General features: G+C 52.4%; 1 protein-coding gene across 1 annotated transcript in view; it reads left to right on the forward strand.

The window, feature by feature from the left end:
- Positions 1–17,702, forward strand: part of LOC146812812 (alpha-2-macroglobulin-like protein 1) — a 761,857-nt gene that overhangs the window by 126,593 nt on the left and 617,562 nt on the right. The gene's annotated exons all lie outside the window — the stretch shown is intronic.

The following is a 17,702-nucleotide window of genomic DNA, read 5'->3' on the forward strand; positions in this document are numbered from 1 at the left end:
ACTCGCGGAGGTTGGACTTTATCACACCTGGTTATCACCGGGTAATTATAATTTGTGACCCCTGCAGCCACATGTTGTGCCAGGCCACTATATCCACTTGCAATGAGGGAGTAAGTGTGAAAGGTCTAGATAGCTCAGACCCAAGGGCTCTATTGCTTATGGGATGCATGTGGTTGTAACCTGGCAATGGTCCTTCCTACATATCTTCAATTGGCCCCACTCAGGAGCATCTATCTGCTGCTGATGCCTCTGATAGGTGCAGGCTGGGGTTGAACATATTTGTGTTCACTGGGTTTTTAAAATGCAGGATCTATATGGTTGAGGTGCAGAAACCAAGGCCCAACTTTTCCAGTAGGAGTTTCCTTGGAACACTTGGCACATTAAAAGCTTTCTTGAATTTTAAATGCCAATGGAAGTCTTTGCCCAGTTCAGCAGAAGTTCAGGATTCTAAGATGGTTTTTTAATTAAGAATTAGAATGGCAAGCACCCAGTTGGCTTGCATTGTTTTGGGCCCTTTTTGACAGATTCAATCCAATGGTCTGGGAGGACAACTGAAGCGTTAGGGGAAATTATTTATTCTGGTCCCGGAAATTGATACAATGGACAAGATTGAAAAGGTACCATTAAAAAATATACCTTTGTTTTTGTTCAATGCAGAGTTATCTTGTCAATAAGATTGTTTCAATACTTCAAATAATCAGGATCTCGTGTATGTTAGAACAACAGTAGATCTCACTTAGTGTGATGAAATAGTGACATTAAAGTTCTGCTCTGTTCAACCCTCTAGTACTATATGAAGTCAATGACTTTCAGTTACACGTCACACAAAATACCATAGTTTCGGAAAAAAGGCAGAACATGCACATTTCTTTGTTTAAAATGCAGAATTAATGTAATACAATATTACAAAGTATAACAGAATACAGTTCAACAAGTAGAATGTCTTGTTTCTGTTGCACATTCTTACTTGCAAGTGATGTATTGGGACACTTTTCATAGAACGTACATACAGGGAAGTCATCAATTGCAGCCCTTTTATACATTTCAAAGAGAGAGCATGTGGTTTACAGAGCCCACAACATAAAATGCCAACAAAGTACAAAGCACATCGTTTCCGGATTAAAACGTTTCAATGCTGTAGCTGTAGCAAAAATGTAATTTATGTTTAGTTTTTAGGTCTCGCCTGAGCCAGCGCATGCGCTGCTCTTCGGGACATTTAGTTAGGGCTTGTAAAAATGCTGCCACACGGCCTAGCGCTTGCTTTCACGCGAGCGTGCACGCGCGCAGCCGGCAGCTTTCAGCGCCCGAGGCGCCTTCTGGAGCTTTCACTTTTTCCGCTGCTGCGCGTGCACCACTCGCGTGTTTGCCGTCGCGCGCGCACCCCTGCTTTCACTTTTGCCGTCTTGTTCCTTTGAGGTGCACTGTTTACAATTATCCCGTTTTTTTCCTTCTATGGCATGGTCCCATAGTCACTCACCCAGCCGCATCCCCCATACAAATAGACTCCCAACTCGCCTATCAGTGCGTATCATTTTTCCTAATAATAAGGCGGACCTATTGCCCTTTCTGGTTGTTTGATGTTTTCATGTGCATTTTCAGGTCTCACCTACAGATTGCATTTAGCTGTTCGTTGTCTGACCTATCGTGGGCGATCCTATGGTTACAGTGGGCTTTGGACCAGCCTATCGTCTGGCTTCCTTGTCCCTCATTTGCATGTCTCTAATTCTACTCTGTCTTCATCTTTTGAGTTTGTCCTTTCCCTGAGCACCGCTTCCTTAACATCATTTCGATTAAGGGACTTGTATTCTTCCAGTGCTCCCATTCAGGTAACCACTTTTTCTTTTGCCTTTAGCACACGTCATCAACAAAAAGCATTTTTGTTCCTTTTGCCAATTCTGGCTAGAATTGATAAAAAAAGCATTGGCAAAACCAATAAATCTGCAGTGACAGCCCAAACGCGACACCTATGCTTGTATAATCTGTGATTGTTGTGGGCCTGTTTGTGTTTGCACAGGTTGTACTACCCAGCTCATTCGTCCAAGTACCTGTTGCAGATTTCACCCGTTTGCGGCATTTACAACTGACTTCTCAATCTTCGCTGGTCTGCAACAGTGTTTTTTACCAAGTTTAACTGTGTGATGAGTCCTACCTTTCATTTACAGTTCTTCACAGCCTTTGGCGGTTCACCCCGTTGTTAAGAAGGGCAACTAATGCATTTTCTCCTTTGTTGAGAATACGTGCATGCATTGCGAGTGTTTCTTGGTGCTAAGTGGACCGTGCCGCTGAAGCAAAAGCTATAACCAAACCTTTTGAACCCAGGAACAGATGCCATTTTCCCCAAATAACACAGCGCTGGCAGTCCTAGCGCTTTCTTCCTAAAACCAAACAATTTCTCAGTCACACTGTACTGCTGGTTGCTGCTTCTTGCATCAGCACCTCTATCTTGAACCCCGGCATTAAAATGATTCTAGCAACGCATGGAGGGCTCTGCACCTAGCATCAACTCTTGGTTTAGAGAAGATTTCATAACCATTTTGCAGTTTGCTTGCAGCCTCTCAGTCATCAGCATCAGAGGTTTCAGCCTCGTACAAGATCAGCGGTTCGAGTTTGACTTTAAATGCCCTTCAGGGCATATTCTACGGAGCGCACCCGAGATGTGACATCTCAAGCTCTGACTGTTAAAGTGCCTTTTGTTCATCCCAGTGAACAGTGTTGCAGGTTTTTAGTGTCCGATTTTGCACGAACACTTCAGAATATTTTTGTAAACTGACCCCAGAGCTGGGAGGCAAGCCGGCAGCCTCCGCGAAGACCTTTTGCAGCAGCATCGATGAGCTGCGTTCATTACCTTGAATTCAAAGCGCTGCTTCACAGGCAGCAAAGTTAGATCATGCAGTTGACGAGAAATTGGTCCAACTTCCAGATATCTAATGGCAGCAGCAGCGCTGCACTGCAGATGGTGGGATGATTCCAAGTAAAGGTCACTGCCCTAATCCAAGCGAGGTGTGACAGCAGCAGTCACCGCTGGTGCACGTGGCAGCTTAGAAAGGCCATAAAGATTATCACTGGCAATGACATCGGAGCCAGTTTCATCGCATCTTCGGCAATTAAAACAAGCATTGGCATAGCCAATAGGTCTCGCTTTTGGGACCTTATAAGTATTTAGTTATGCAGCTTGGGACCTTATAAGTGTTTAGCCCTGCAACTGTTGATGTTGTTGCACGAAGGATATGGAGCTGCATAACTAAATACTTATAAGGTCCCAAAAGTGAGACCTATTGGCTATGCCAATGCTTGTTTTAGAGAGTTCCTGTTCTAATCAAGCAATTCTGGACGTAACCAGAGTATACATCATGTTTTCTACATCAAATTTACATAGTAAACGTTGAATTAATTTCTACAGTAAATGCAGCCCCCCACTCTACCATGCCCAGATCACCATCAGCCAATTCACCATCACAAATACATGTGTAATTACCACATCTCTACTCAAGACTAGGCACACCCATGACCAGTCACGTTGCTCATCATCTCTCCCCATCATTGTCCAGAAGATCTAAGAAATAGCAGGTAAGCCAAGCACCACAAATCTTTCGAAACTTGCAGTGGCAGCCCCTACTGACACAGGGAACCTTTTCAACCACCATATGCATGCCCATGCCTCTTTTGCATTCCTGCATGGTTTGGGCATTCCCTGGCACCCCAATGCTAAGCCATACCCCATTTTTGCAACATCCATTCCTAGATTACAAAATAAGAGTTTGGATCTAGGAAGATCGATGTCATTGGGTATCCAGAGGATAATGAATTTGAGTTCAAGTGTTGTGATTTTGGTATTGAGCACTGTGGTTCGGTGCTCAGATAGGGACTGGGAGTCTGTGCATGTTCTCCACCCAGACTGTACAATACAGCCTGGTGGAGAGCATGCAAAGTGCGCATAACTGTTTGACCGGCTTAAAAGAGAGCTCACCACTCCTCCCCCTGCTCCTCTGTGACAGCCCATCCCCACCCTACCTCAAACCAGCTGAGCTACAACGGAAAAATAAAACAAATATAACAATGCGTTTTTATCATTTTATTTTCCCCTTTTTGACCTGCTCACAGATGAGTGGGGCGATGCTACTCCCCCTTAGCGGAGCAGCCACCCCTGTGTTTTATGTCAGGGAGACAGCACCTCTACCAAGCTCCCCGGTGAGGAGTTGACCATCTAATGAGGGGTATCATCTCCAGGCAGTCCTTCGGCCCGACAGGCATCCCGGAGCTGCACATACTTCCAGAATTGATTATCGTGTAACTCGTATTCATGCTGCGGCTCTGAGAATGATTTTATGACCCACATTACTCAACAGGTCCCCTACCTAGGAGGTCCCGATTAGATCCCAGGTCTCAAATCCCTTTAGTTTCTGTAGCTCAGGAAGCCAAGGTTTCCCCCATAAAGGTGTTTCCTGAGTAATTCTGTGGTGCCAACGAAAACACTTCATTGCCCTGCCCCAGAGCGCCAGACCCCCATGAGCGGCAGGGAGGTGGCCTTGCGCTCCCTTGTCTCCATAAAGGTATTGGAGGCATAATTTTTCTCCCCATTGTATTCATTTCAACCTGAACGTAGAGTAGTCTCATGGCGCAAAGATCCAGTCATTAAGTTTAATTAGATGGACTGCCCAGTAATAGGCCTTTAAATCGGGGAGGGCCAATCCCCAGTTGTAGGGGTTTTGCTGAAGCATTGTTAGGGTTATTCTAGGGTGTTTCCTGTCCCAGAGGAAAGTGCAAAAGTTGCCATCCAATCCGGCATATACCTCCGCAGTGACCCTATAAAACGAGTTTTGTAGCACATATAACAATTTCAGGAATGATATCATTTTAAATAAGGCTGGGCGACCCATTAATGTAATGGGGAGGCTCCTCTACCTCTCCCAGTCCCCTCGGCAGGCCCTGTTAACTCATCCCAGATTACTCATAAAACAGAGTTCCTGTTTCAAAATGTTATAAAAATCCCCAGGTATTGAAAACCAGCCATTGAGCTCAGTAGTCAACTGGGAGTAGGATTCTGTCCATCTCACCTCTTGGGAGATGGAGCACTGACTTGCTTAAGTTAATCTTATAGCTTTCGTAACTGCAATACTCCTCACAGAGTTGGAGGAGCAATGGGAGGGACTGGAATGACTTTGTGAGATAGAAGAGGATATCATCCGCATAAGGTGAGATTTTCTCCTCGACCACCTCCAGTTTTGTAAGGCAAACTGCAAATCTCCAGGTGGGCTCACACCATGCAAGGCCAAAGATTCTATGGAAGGGGCAAACAGGAGAGGGGACAAGTACCCCTTCCAAAGGGGAAGTCTGAAGACAGCGTCCCATTGACCCTGACAGCCACCTCTGGGTTGTGATACAGGAGACCTACCCATTTCTGGCACTTGGGATTGAATCCAAAGCGCACCAGAGTTTGCTCCAGATGCCTTCTCCATTTCTTATGCTAGAAAGACATGAGTCTCTGACCGGGTCCTGGCCTCATTCATTGAGTTGTGTGTTCTCCATAGGTTATACCGAGTTGATCTCCCTGGCATAAAACTAGACTGGTCTCTATGAATCAGGAGGGTAATCACATGCAGGAGCCTGAAGGAAAGTATAGTGGCCAGCATCTTCACTTCGATATTTAAGAGGGAGGTGGGACGGTGTGAGTCACATTTACCTCTGGGTTTGCCTTCTTTATAGATCATCACTAATATCACCAGACAGAGGTCCAGCGGAAGAGTGTCCTGCTTTCCTGCCTCTTGGAGCATGCCTAGGATGTGAGTTCCTAGCAGGAGCCCATAGCAGTTAAAAGCTTCTGCGGGTGATCCTTTGGGCCTTGGGGGTCTTATTGTGTTTGGACTTCACTGTAGCGGCCTGTACTTGCTCCAAAGTAATATCAGTGTCTAGCATCAATGTCTAGCATTTCACGCACATCACTGTCCAGCACTGGGACAGCAATCAATGCTAAGAATTGGATAAAATGCGCAATGTCTTGGAGCGGCCATGCTCTATAGATATCTTCATAATAACAAGCAAAGGCCTCATCAATGGCATATTCTGTGTTGTAGTTGTCCCCTTTCAGCCCCACGATCTGATGCACCCACCCGGCCTCCGCTTCCTTCCTACTTTGCCATGCTAGATGCTTCTCGGCTTTATCCCCGGTCTCATATAATCTATGGAGCGTGGCGAGCATTTGTTTCTTAGCTCCTTCACATGCCCGGGCACAGTATTCCTCTCTCAGGAGTTCATATTGATGGAGCTTGGGGGAGCCTGGGTTTGGGCCCAGGGCCTCCTCTAGGGCCAAAAGCCTACTCTCTAGTTGCTCGAGAGATCCATACATGCTTTGGTTTTTCTAGGCAACTAGGTTTTGTACAGAGCCTCGGATGACTGCCTTATAAGTCTCCCCCAACGTCAGCTTTGCGGGAACGGAGCCTTAGTTCTCCTGAAAATATTATTCTATGTTTACCCTTACCCCAACAACCACCCCACGGTCTTGCAGGTCACATGCATTGAGTCTCCCTTGGTCATCATCCATGCTGCCCCTCCCGCCCAATTTTCCTAACAGTCGGGAGTGGTCTTAGAGTCCTCAGGCTAGATATTCCATCTGTTGTATGGTGCCTACTTCACCAGCAGGGGCAAATACATGGTCTAATCGAGAGAATACTCTATGGGCCCCCGAAAAATAAGAATAGCTATTCCCACTGGGATATGCACGCCGCAAGGGGTTGGAGAATCCAAGAGCGGACACGAACCGTGAAAGTGGGGTGACTGGTGATGTTGAACCGCTGGTCCCGGATTGGTCCAGCTCTACTGGCATAATATTGTTAAAGTCCCTCACTAATGTATGCAGTGAGGAGTTAGCCTCCTACTGGATTTCAGAACGTTTTGCCATTGTAGGGGCCTGAAACCTGGGGGCAGATAGACACAAATAGGGGTAGTGCCTGTTCTACCTCAAAGGACCCTTACTCACACATATTTCCCGGATGGATCTAACCATTGCTGTATCAGCTGAAATGGAGGATTCTTTTTTGCCAATATAGCCACCCCTCTGGATCCTGATTGTGTCCCGCATGTGCTAGGGTGGTATAGGTCGCCCTCCCCAGGAACCTATAGTGTGTCCCTGTTGGAGGGAGGACCACCGGGGAGTCGGAGGGACTACTCCGGGCACCTTCCTACCGCCAAGTTATAGTCGAGCGCCGCTGAGAAGCCTCCTAGGAGAGGTCCTTCTCCTATAATCGTACTAGACCCAGTAACACCACCACACAGGACTCCGTATCGGTTGCTTATCTTGGTTCTTTATATATAACAAAAAAGGAGCACGTTCAATATGTACAGCGGGATCGAGAGATCCAATAAGAGTCTCAGTGTCTTTGGAAGGAATAGGGTAGCGGGACAGTCTCAGTACCAACCAGGTACGGGAGGCTCTGCGCCAGACCTTGGATGCTGGTCCCAGAGCGGCTCGGACGTGGAGAGCCGCGACAGCGTCAGCAGGGCTCGGGTGGTAGTTCCGCTTGGGTCGAGCCGCGACACAGTCAGCAGGGCTCCGGTGGTAGGTCCGCTTCGGTCGAGCCGCGACGAGGTCAGCTGGGCTCTGACGGTCTGTTGCAACAAGGTCGGGCCGCGACGGCGTCAGCAGGGCCCCAAAAGTTCGTGAAGGTCTTGTAAGCACGTGGAGCCGCGACGTCGTCAGCAGGGCTCAGCAGGTAGTTTCAGGAAGAGTCTTTCTCCGTAGGGTCAGCCGCGATCCGATCAGCAGGGCTCTCGACTCCAGGATACAACTGACTTCTTGTTGTCGGGTCGCCCCAGATATAGGTCTTGAGCCCTTTGATGTCCGGACCCTTGCGCCCAGGAGGGCGGAGAGGCCGGGTAGGGCGCGGCCAGACGCCCAGCAGGAGAGGCGCCAGGCCCCAGAGAGCTGTGGGGCGGTCGCACCTAGGTGTGGAAGGACGGTTGGGGGTCCCATCGATACTGCCCTCCGCCGGGAGTGGGAAGGGCTCTCGTGGTATCCCCCAGGCCAGGGGTGGGCGCCTCGATGTCGGGCCTCGCTGGGACCGAGGCCGGGTAGAGCAAGGTCACGGAGGTGGTCACGTGGGGTGACGTGTAGTCCAAGATGGAGGAGCCTCGAGGTGCATGGGACCTCATGCAGCAGAGCGAGGGGGAACAGGACCACGCCACGAGGCCGGCTCCAACACGCGTCCCCCCCAGCTGAAGGCAGGGAGAGTCACCCATCTTCTTGGGGGTTCACCTCGCCGAGGCGGAAGAATCGGGACAGGCCGTCAGCGTTGGCGTGGTCGTTGCCGGGCCGGTGTTCCACGGTGAAGTCCATCCCTTGCAACGAGATGGACCATCGCAACAGTTTGGGGTTCTCGCCCCGCATTTGCATGAGCCACCGCAAGGGCCGGTGGTCAGTCTGGACCCTGAAGTGGGTGCCGAACAGGTAGGGCCGGAGTTTCTTGAGAGCCCATACCACAGCGAAGGCCTCCCGCTCGATGGTGCTCCACCTCTGTTCTCGTGGCAGCAGTCGGCGGCTGATAAAGGCCACAGGTCGGTCGAGGCCCTCGGCGTCCATCTGGGAGAGGACCGCCCCGACCCCGTACTCGGATGCGTCGGTCTGCACCACAAATTCCTTGCTGTAGTCAGGGGCCTGTAGCACAGGGGCAGCACACATGGCCGCCTTGAGGGCTTCAAAAGCGGTCTGGCAGCGGGGCGTCCAGTGCACCACCTTGGGCTGTTTCTTGGAAGTGAGCTCCGTAAGGGGGCCCACAATGCTGCCATAATCCTTAATGAATCGCCGGTAGTAGCCAGTGAGGCCTAAGAAGGCCCGGACAGCGGTTTGGGTTGCGGGGGGCTCCCACGCCTGGATGGCATCGACCTTCAACTGGAGGGGCGCTACCTGGCCACTCCCCACCTGGTGGCCCAGATAGGTCACAGATCCCTGACCGATCTGGCATTTGCTGGCTTTAATTGTGAGCCCGGCCCTTTGGAGAGCGGCCAGGACTTTGCCGAGGTGTTCCAAGTGTGCGGCCCAATGGTCGCTGAAGACTGCAATGTCGTCGAGGTAGGCCGTGCTGAAGGGTTCTAGCCCAGCCAGGACCTTGTTTACCAGCCTCTGAAAGGTCGCTGGGGCGTTCTTCATCCCGAAGGGCATCACCCGAAAGTGGTAGTGCCCATCGGGGGTGGAAAAGGCGGATCGTTCCTGGGCGCCGGGAGTGAGCTTGATCTGCCAGTACCCAGCGGTGAGATCAAAGGTGCTTAGGTAGCGGGCGGCCCCTAAGCGATCGATCAGCTCGTCTGCCCGGGGCAGGGGGTGGGCGTCGGTCTTGGTGACGGCGTTCAGGCCCCGGTAGTCTACACAAAATCGGAGTTCCGGAGAAGTACCGGGGGCGGCGGCCTTCGGCACCAAGACCACCGGGCTGGCCCACGGGCAGTCGGAGGGCTCAATGACTCCGAGGGCGAGCATCTTGGCGAACTCGGTCTGTATGCAGGCCCGGACTCGGTCAGGCACTCGGTAGGCGCGATGTCGCACAGGGGGGCTGTCCCCGGTATCCACGTCGTGTACGCACCAGGGGGTCACCCCGGGCGTGAGGGAGAAGAGGGCAGCGAAGGGTTGCAGCAGCCTCCGGCAGTCATGGCGCTGTTCTGGGGTCAGTGTGTTGGAGAGGTGGACTCCCTTCAAGGACCCGTCTTGGCCCGAGGACCCCAGGAGGTCGGGCAGGGGCTCGGAGTCGCTTTCGCCCCCATCATCAGTAGCCAGCAGCAGGCTTAGTTCAGTTCGGGCAAAGTGGGGCTTGAGCCGGTTGGCGTGCAGGACCCGGAGGGGGTTCCTCGGGGACTCCATGTCGACTAGGTAGGTGACGGGGCTCTTCCTCTCAACCACCTTGAAGGGCCCGGTCCACTTGTCCTGTAGGGCGCAGGGGTCCACGGGTGACATGACCCAGACTTGCTGGCCTGGCTCGAACTCGATGGTCGAGGCGTTTGCGTCATACCAGCGCTTCATATCTTCTTGGCTGGCTTCGATATTGGCTTCTGCCAGGGCCCGGAACTTCCGAGTCTGGTTCCGCAGGGTCAGGAGGTACCGGTAGACGTCGGGGGGGGGCATCTGGGATGTTCGCCTCCCAGCCCTCCTTGACCAGGCTGAGGGGCCCTCGGACGGGGTGCCCATACAATAGTTCGAAGGGGCTGAAGCACAGGGATTTCTGCGGTACCTCTCGATAAGCGAACAGGAGGCAGGGCAGCAGGACATCCCACCTCCTCCGCAGGGGCTCTTCCAGACCCTGGATCATCCCTTTCAAGGTTCTGTTGAACCGTTCGACCAGTCCGTTCCCCTGGGGGTGGTAAGGGGTAGTGAATCTGTAGGTGACCCCACAATGTTGCCAGAGGGATTTCATGTACTTTGAAATAAAGTTCGTACCCCGGTCGCTCACCACTTCTCGGGGGAACCCCACCCTGGAGAAGATGCCCATCAGGGCCCGGCCCACCACTGGAGCTGTCACAGTGCGGAGTCGGATGGCCTCCGGGTATCGGGTGGCGTGGTCGACCAGTACCAGGATGAAGCGGTGTCCTAGGGCGGTTCGGGGGTCGAGGGGCCCCACGATGTCGATCCCCACTCGTTCGAACGGGGTGTGGACGGCTGGAAATGGTTGGAGGGGGGCTTTCACTCGACCCCCAGTTTTCCCGCTAGCCTGGCAGGTGTGGCAGGACCGGCAGTGGTGGTCCACGTCTCTCCTCATTCGGGGCCAATAGAAATGGGTCACTAGATGGCTGTATGTCTTGTTCCGCCCGAGGTGTCCGGCGAGAGGCACGTCATGTGCCAGGTTCAGGAGGAACTCCCGGAACCGGAGGGGAACCACCAACACCCGGCCGGCTCCCAGCTCGGCGACTTTCTGCTCGCTGTATAGTAAGTAATTGTCCCAATAGACCCAGTGAGTTCCCGTGGGGTCCCCCGAGGCCTGGGCGGCCGCTTGCTGTCGGGCCCCCTCGAGGGACGGGCAGGATTTTTGTTCCTGCTGGAACTGTTCGCGGGTGGGGCCCCCATCGTGGCGCCACTGAGCCAGCTCCGGGATTTCGCTGAGGGAGGCGACCTGGTCGGGAGACAGTTCGCACGGCCCGGCCTCATCGTTGGGTTCCTCCGTGCCGGAGGAGGGTGATAGTTCTGGGCCCGTAGGCTGGTCGGTGGCCGCGGCAGCGGCGGGTTGGGTGGTCATGGACCGGGTGGTGGCGCAGGCCCACTCAGGCAGCCCTAGCATCCCCAGATGCTCTCGGCGCTCCACCTGGGCCCAGGGGGAGCTCTCTAGGTCATTCCCCAGGAGGCAGTCCACGGGGGCGTCGTCGCGGACAGTCACTTTTAGGGTGCCGGACACTCCTCCCCACTCGAAGGGGATCCTGGCCATCTGGCACATGCTTTCGGTGTTGTCCGCGGTCCGGACCGGGCATAGGACATGTAGCAGGATTTGTTCGGGGGTCACTAGGTGGCAGCGGACAGCGGTCACGCTAGCCCCAGTGTCCCGGAGGGCTTCGGCCCGTCGTCCGTTGATGGTGACCCACTGCTGGTACTTCTGGGTGTTGCTTGGGATGGCCGCTCGGGGCACCATTTCTAGGGAGCCCAGGCAGACGAGCGACATGGCAGCTGGTTCCCACTCGGGGGACCCGTCCTCGCGGTTTTCCTCCTCTTCTTCTCCTTCCCCCAGGGCAGCGGCGGCTATTTGTTGGGGAGGGGGCCCAGCGGTCCCGTTTCGTCGGTTCACGGGGCAGGCCGAGTCGCTTGCATAGTGGCCGGTCTGCTGGCAGCCGAAGCAGGTCACTGGTGGTCGGGGTCCTGGTCGGGCGATGGGGGTCCCCCTTCGGCCCAGGGTCGGGGACGTGTGGTTGGCGGCTTGACCTCGTGGCGGGCTTCTGGGCGGTCCGGCCGGGAAGTCTCGACTGCGGTGGGACCCCCCTCCTCCGCCCCGCTGGCGAGGGGGTCCCGTGGTACTCCGTTGGTAGTCCCCCACGGGGACCCGGGGGACCCTTGTGTTGACCCATCGGTCTGCTTCGGCGGCGAGCTTCCGGGGCTCGGTCAACTTACTGTCCAGGAGGTGTTGCCTTAGTTCTACAAAGCAGTTGTTTGCGAGGTGCTCCCAGACAATAAGGTCGAACAGTTCATTGTACGAGGTGACCTTGCTCCCTTTTATCCACCCTTCAAAAGCCCGGCTGAAGAAGTCCACGTACTCGACCCAGGTGGTACCGGGGAGCTTCTTGCAGTCCCGGAAGCGCTGCCGGTACATCTCGGCTGATAGTCCGTAGCGGGTGAGTAGGGCTTCCTTCATGTGATCGTAGGAGGTCATCACTGCGTCGGGGAGTTGCAGCAGGGTATCACGGCCCTCGCTGAGGAACCTCCCCCATAGGCCGGCACCCCAATCCTTCCGGGGTACCCGATGGGAGGTCATGGCTACCTCGAAGGCTCGGAACCACTGCTGGATGTCGTCGTTCTTGAAGTACTCTTTGACGACATCCTTGGGGATATGAACCTTTGGCTCGGTCAGTGGTAGGGCGTCCCGGGCCCCGGGGGTGCTGGTCTCCCCCGTTTTAGATTTCAGTTCGAGTTCTTTGAGGCTCCTCTCGTGCTCGAGGGTTAGCCGTCTCTCTTCGAGCTCCCGATGGCGTTTCTTTTCCTCGATTTCCTCTTGCAGCCGTAGTTGCTCCAGGGCTATTTTTTTCTCCGCTAGCTGGAGCTCACCGTCCAGCCGGAGTCGTGCGAGGTCCATTTCGTGTGCCCGGACCCTCTCCCGTTCTCGTATTTCTTCGTGGGATAGGCGGGCTTCGGGGATGCCTTGCCCCCCATCTGTCGGGGTTGTGGTCGGCAGGTTTTCGTCCCGGGCAGAGGTCCCTTCGGTGCGGGGTGGAGTGGCCTCGGCTTCGGCCCAGGCTTTCAGGGCTTTCTGCATTTCCTCCTTGGTGCCCAATCCTGTGGTTGGGATCCCTTTGTCTTTGCAAAATTGTTTTAGTTCTTTGTGGGTGTATTCTTCTAGTTTTTCCAGCTGGAAGGTTGCGGCCACGGTTGCTTCTTGGCCATCCATGGTTCCCTTTTTTCTTTTACCGTCTGGTTAGGTAGTGGGTGCGTTACTTGCTTTGTACGATTGCGTCTGGCTCGGATCCCGTCGCTGGCCACCAAATGTTGGAGGGAGGACCACCGGGGAGTCGGAGGGACTACTCCGGGCACCTTCCTACCGCCAAGTTATAGCCGAGCGCCGCTGAGAAGCCTCCTAGGAGAGGTCCTTCTCCTATAATTGTACTAGGCCCAGTAACACCACCACACAGGACTCCGTATCGGTTGCTTATCTTGGTTCTTTATATATAACAAAAAAGGAGCACGTTCAATATGTACAGCGGGATCGAGAGATCCAATAAGAGTCTCAGTGTCTTTGGAAGGAATAGGGTAGCGGGACAGTCTCAGTACCAACCAGGTACGGGAGGCTCTGCGCCAGACCTTGGATGCTGGTCCCAGAGCGGCTCGGACGTGGAGAGCCGCAACGGCGTCAGCAGGGCTCGGGTGGTAGTTCCGCTTGGGTCGAGCCGCGACACAGTCAGCAGGGCTCCGGTGGTAGGTCCGCTTCGGTCGAGCCGCGACGAGGTCAGCTGGGCTCTGATGGTCTGTTGCAACAAGGTCGGGCCGCGACGGCGTCAGCAGGGCCCCAAAAGTTCGTGAAGGTCTTGTAAGCACGTGGAGCCGCGACGTCGTCAGCAGGGCTCAGCAGGTAGTTTCAGGAAGAGTCTTTCTCCGTAGGGTCAGCCGCGATCCGATCAGCAGGGCTCTCGACTCCAGGATACAACTGACTTCTTGTTGTCGGGTCGCCCCAGATATAGGTCTTGAGCCCTTTGATGTCCGGACCCTTGCGCCCAGGAGGGCGGATAGGCCAGGTAGGGCGCGGCCAGATGCCCAGCAGGAGAGGCGCCAGGCCCCAGAGAGCTGTGGGGCGGTCGCACCTAGGTGTGGAAGGACGGTTGGGGGTCCCATCGATACTGCCCTCCGCCGGAAGTGGGAAGGGCTCTCGTGGTATCCCCCAGGCCAGGGGTGGGCGCCTCGATGTCGGGCCTCGCTGGGACCGAGGCCGGGTAGAGCAAGGTCACGGAGGTGGTCACGTGGGGTGACGTGTAGTCCAAGATGGAGGAGCCTCGAGGTGCATGGGACCTCGTGCAGCAGAGCGAGGGGGAACAGGACCACGCCACGAGGCCGGCTCCAACAGTCCCCAAAAGATGTGTTTCTTGTGAAAGAATGACATCAGACTGCAACTATTTGATGTATTGGGTTTCCAGGCCTATTTTAACTTTGTCCCCCAGGCCATTGACGTTCCAGGATAGTATGGGCTGGTTTCTGGTGTCTATAGACTAGTTAGGTGCCATAACTCTGTCAGTGGATGTCGAGTATGTGTAAGTCATCTATACCACAGTGCCTCGGCTAAAAGGTCTGTGGATCCCCTGTTTGAATCAATGAACTGTTCACTACCTTGTGAACTCAACAATCCTACCACCCCCCGCCGCACCCCACATGAAGCCCCTCAAGTGAAGGCCCTAATTACACAACCAAAACAACTCATCAGGAAAACATAGAGGTCTGTAGCCGCTCACTCCTACCCACTGTACTCAGTCCCTTTAGTCCAAGAACCTGATCCCGGGACAGCCCCCCCTAAGAGCGGTGTCCCCAGGCAAATTGTGATAGGAGCCAATGGTTAGTGAGGCAGTAATGTGGTTGAAGAGTCTTACTCCTGAGACGAGTCTGACTCCTGCACTGATTATGGCTTTCATAGGAGCTGTTAGACCTGACATCCTTGGCGTGGTATTTCCCCAAATGTTTCGCCTTAACCCTCCCTGTTTTTCTGAGTTTGTTTCTGTTGTCTTTAAGACTCTGTACTTGTTATCATTGAGAACCAGTACTAAAGTGCTCGCTCCTTCAAACATGGTAAAATTGTGCTACACCTAATTGGCACATTTAATTTACTTATAAGTCCCTAGTAAATGGTATTCCATGTACGTAGAGCCTGCAGCCCTCATTGTGCCAACCATTAAAGTAACACTGCAAAACATGTCTCAGACCTGCCACTGCTGTCTGTAGTGTAATTTAAAACTGGCATTTTGATCTGGCAAAATAAATCTTTTGCCAGGCCTAAACTTCCTTTTTAATACTTATAAGTCACCCCTAAGGTAGGCCCTAAAGGCTCACAGGAGCAAATGCATTGTATTTAGAAAATAGGACATGTGTGTTTAAGTTTTATATGTTCCTGACAATGAACAACTTCTTAAATAATGTTTTACTGTTCTGGGACAGTTCTCTCCCTTTGACTTACACTGTGTTGCCTTATTACATTTAATAGGTGCTAACTTTGTACTGGGAGCAGATGGGGATGTGATGTTTCCACTCAAATGAATTGTATATAAAATCCTCTTCAATGGTAAAGTCAGATTTAGGTCACAATTCTGAAAATACCACTTTTAGAAAGTTGGCCTTTTCTTGTCTCAGCCATTTGTGTCTTCTGCCAGTCTACTGGGTCACACAATGGCGAAGAGCTCTGTTGTTGGGGTTTGAGCGTTGCTTCCAGATAGTAACACAGAGGGGGCTTAGGTGTGGAGAGGATAGGTCATCTTGGCAGGACACCAGGACTGCCACACCTTTTGTCACCACCGGACAGTTTGGAGCCTTTACAGGGGAAGGGAAAGAGCTTTCCAGAACCAGATGTGGGGGTAGGACAGAGAGTCCCCCACACAGATACTGGCACCAGGTATAAACATTGCCTCTCCAGAGCTACTAATCAGAACACTCCTGGACCTGTAGAGCTTATAGAAGAAGGCCTGCCCTGCTGCTTCAAGGACTGCTTTGCTGTTTGAGAATGAAGATTGGACCTGCTTTCCTTCATCCAAGGTTACCCAGAGTGACTCCATGAGTCCGTTGGCTGACCTCCTGTGTGAGGTACAGGGACACCACAAGCTTCAGAGGCCTCCCTGAAACTGCCCAGCTGACCTACAACAAATGGACCTACCTGAGTCTTGCTGCTAGCCTCTGCTGGAATGAGTTCCGGAACCCCAAGAGGTGTCCACCAGGTCCTAGACTCTTGGCAAGAGGGTGTACTCCCCCTAAAGAGAAGGTGAAAATCCTACAATTTGGGCTCCGTTTGACCGCGAACAAGCCCGTTCACACCAAAACTCTGCCGTCCGCAATGTTCTGATGAACCCTGCTGTACACGGCGAGGATAGTCTGTGATGACAGACAACATGACCTGATCTTCGCATTCCTGCAACGAGTGCCGCGATGACCGCCAGTCGGAAGTTATAGCAACAACTGTCCATGAATGCTTGACTGGCTCTTCACACTACAGCGATGACCATCTGCGACTCTCAAACTGCTCATCTTGCTACAGCAATCACCATCCATGATGCTAAGCCTGCTCTGCGCTGGCTTCTCCAGTGGGAATGGAACTCTTTGCACGAAACTTGGAAGGTAACTTTTCAGCGGAACTAACCTTATCCCTGTGTCCGACCCACACTCCATTGCGGTTGGCCTCAACTGACTTTCCCCCTCTCTAGTGCGACCAGGTGACCTTGAGTGGTACTTTGTGCTTTTAAGTGCTATTTTAGTTTGAAACTTTAAAATGGAATATTTCTTGTTCTATTTATTGATTTTTTTGGACATCATTTTATTTATTGCATTTTACTCTATTTTTCCAAAGGGGTTTGAGATTTTCCTTGTGTTGTGTTTTCACTTTATTACTGTTTGTCTGCTGCAGAAATACTTTTCATATTGCTTCTAAGCTAAGCCTAACTGCTTTTGTTCCAAGCTACCAGTGGGTTAAACATAGGTTATTTTAGTGCCTTTTGTGGTTCACCTTAACAAGGACTATTGTTGTTGCATGAGTGGGGCTTCCACCCCTGAACTAATAACTTACTTTGTTAGAGGAGCCCGCTAGGTTCTCTGAGTGCCAGTGAGAGTTGGGTTTCCATTGTCATGTCTAGATATGCCAAGAGTTTGTGCCACATTTTTGGGGTCATTATCGGGATGAAAGGTTCAACCTTTTTGAGGAGCTTAAGGTTGTGTAAGGCTTTTCTGGCAGTGGCGGTAATATGGGTGATCATGTTAAGGATCTTGCCCAGCGTGATTCCAAGCAATTTGGTTCAGTCAACAATTTTGGTAGTGCAGTTAAGGGCACCAAGGCAGCTGATCGAGTCTTTCAAGAAGAGCTGCATTGGGGTGAGATTAGGAGTAATTCTGTCTCCACTGGTTTGAGCTTTGCATGGTTTTGAGACAGCCAAGACTGAACGCTTTTAAGGTTTGATTCAAACGAAGGACATTGTTGAGAGAGACTTTTAAGTAGAGTTGAGTGCCATCTGCATATAGATGATATGCAATATTGGCATGATGAAGGGTTGAGGTAAGAGGTCCCATGTAGAGACTGAAGAGATTTGTGGACAGAATGGAGCTCTTGGGAACTTCTTGGTTGAGAGGGTTTGGGTTTGAAAAGGAGTTTTTTAGTTTGATTAGTTGTGAGCGGGTGTTGAGGTGTGAAGAGAACCAGTTCAGAACTGTGCACCCAATCCCCATATGTCATCTCAGGGTGTTTAGAAGAATATGGTAAGTTACTGCATCGAAGGTCAAGGAGAAGGAGTAGGCATGATCCCACATTGTCCTGCATCATAAAATTCTCATCGGTGACATTAAGGATGGCTGTTCTCAT

This window comes from Triturus cristatus, chromosome 7, assembly GCF_964204655.1.
Source record: "Triturus cristatus chromosome 7, aTriCri1.1, whole genome shotgun sequence".
In the NCBI taxonomy this organism is placed as follows: domain Eukaryota; kingdom Metazoa; phylum Chordata; class Amphibia; order Caudata; family Salamandridae; genus Triturus; species Triturus cristatus.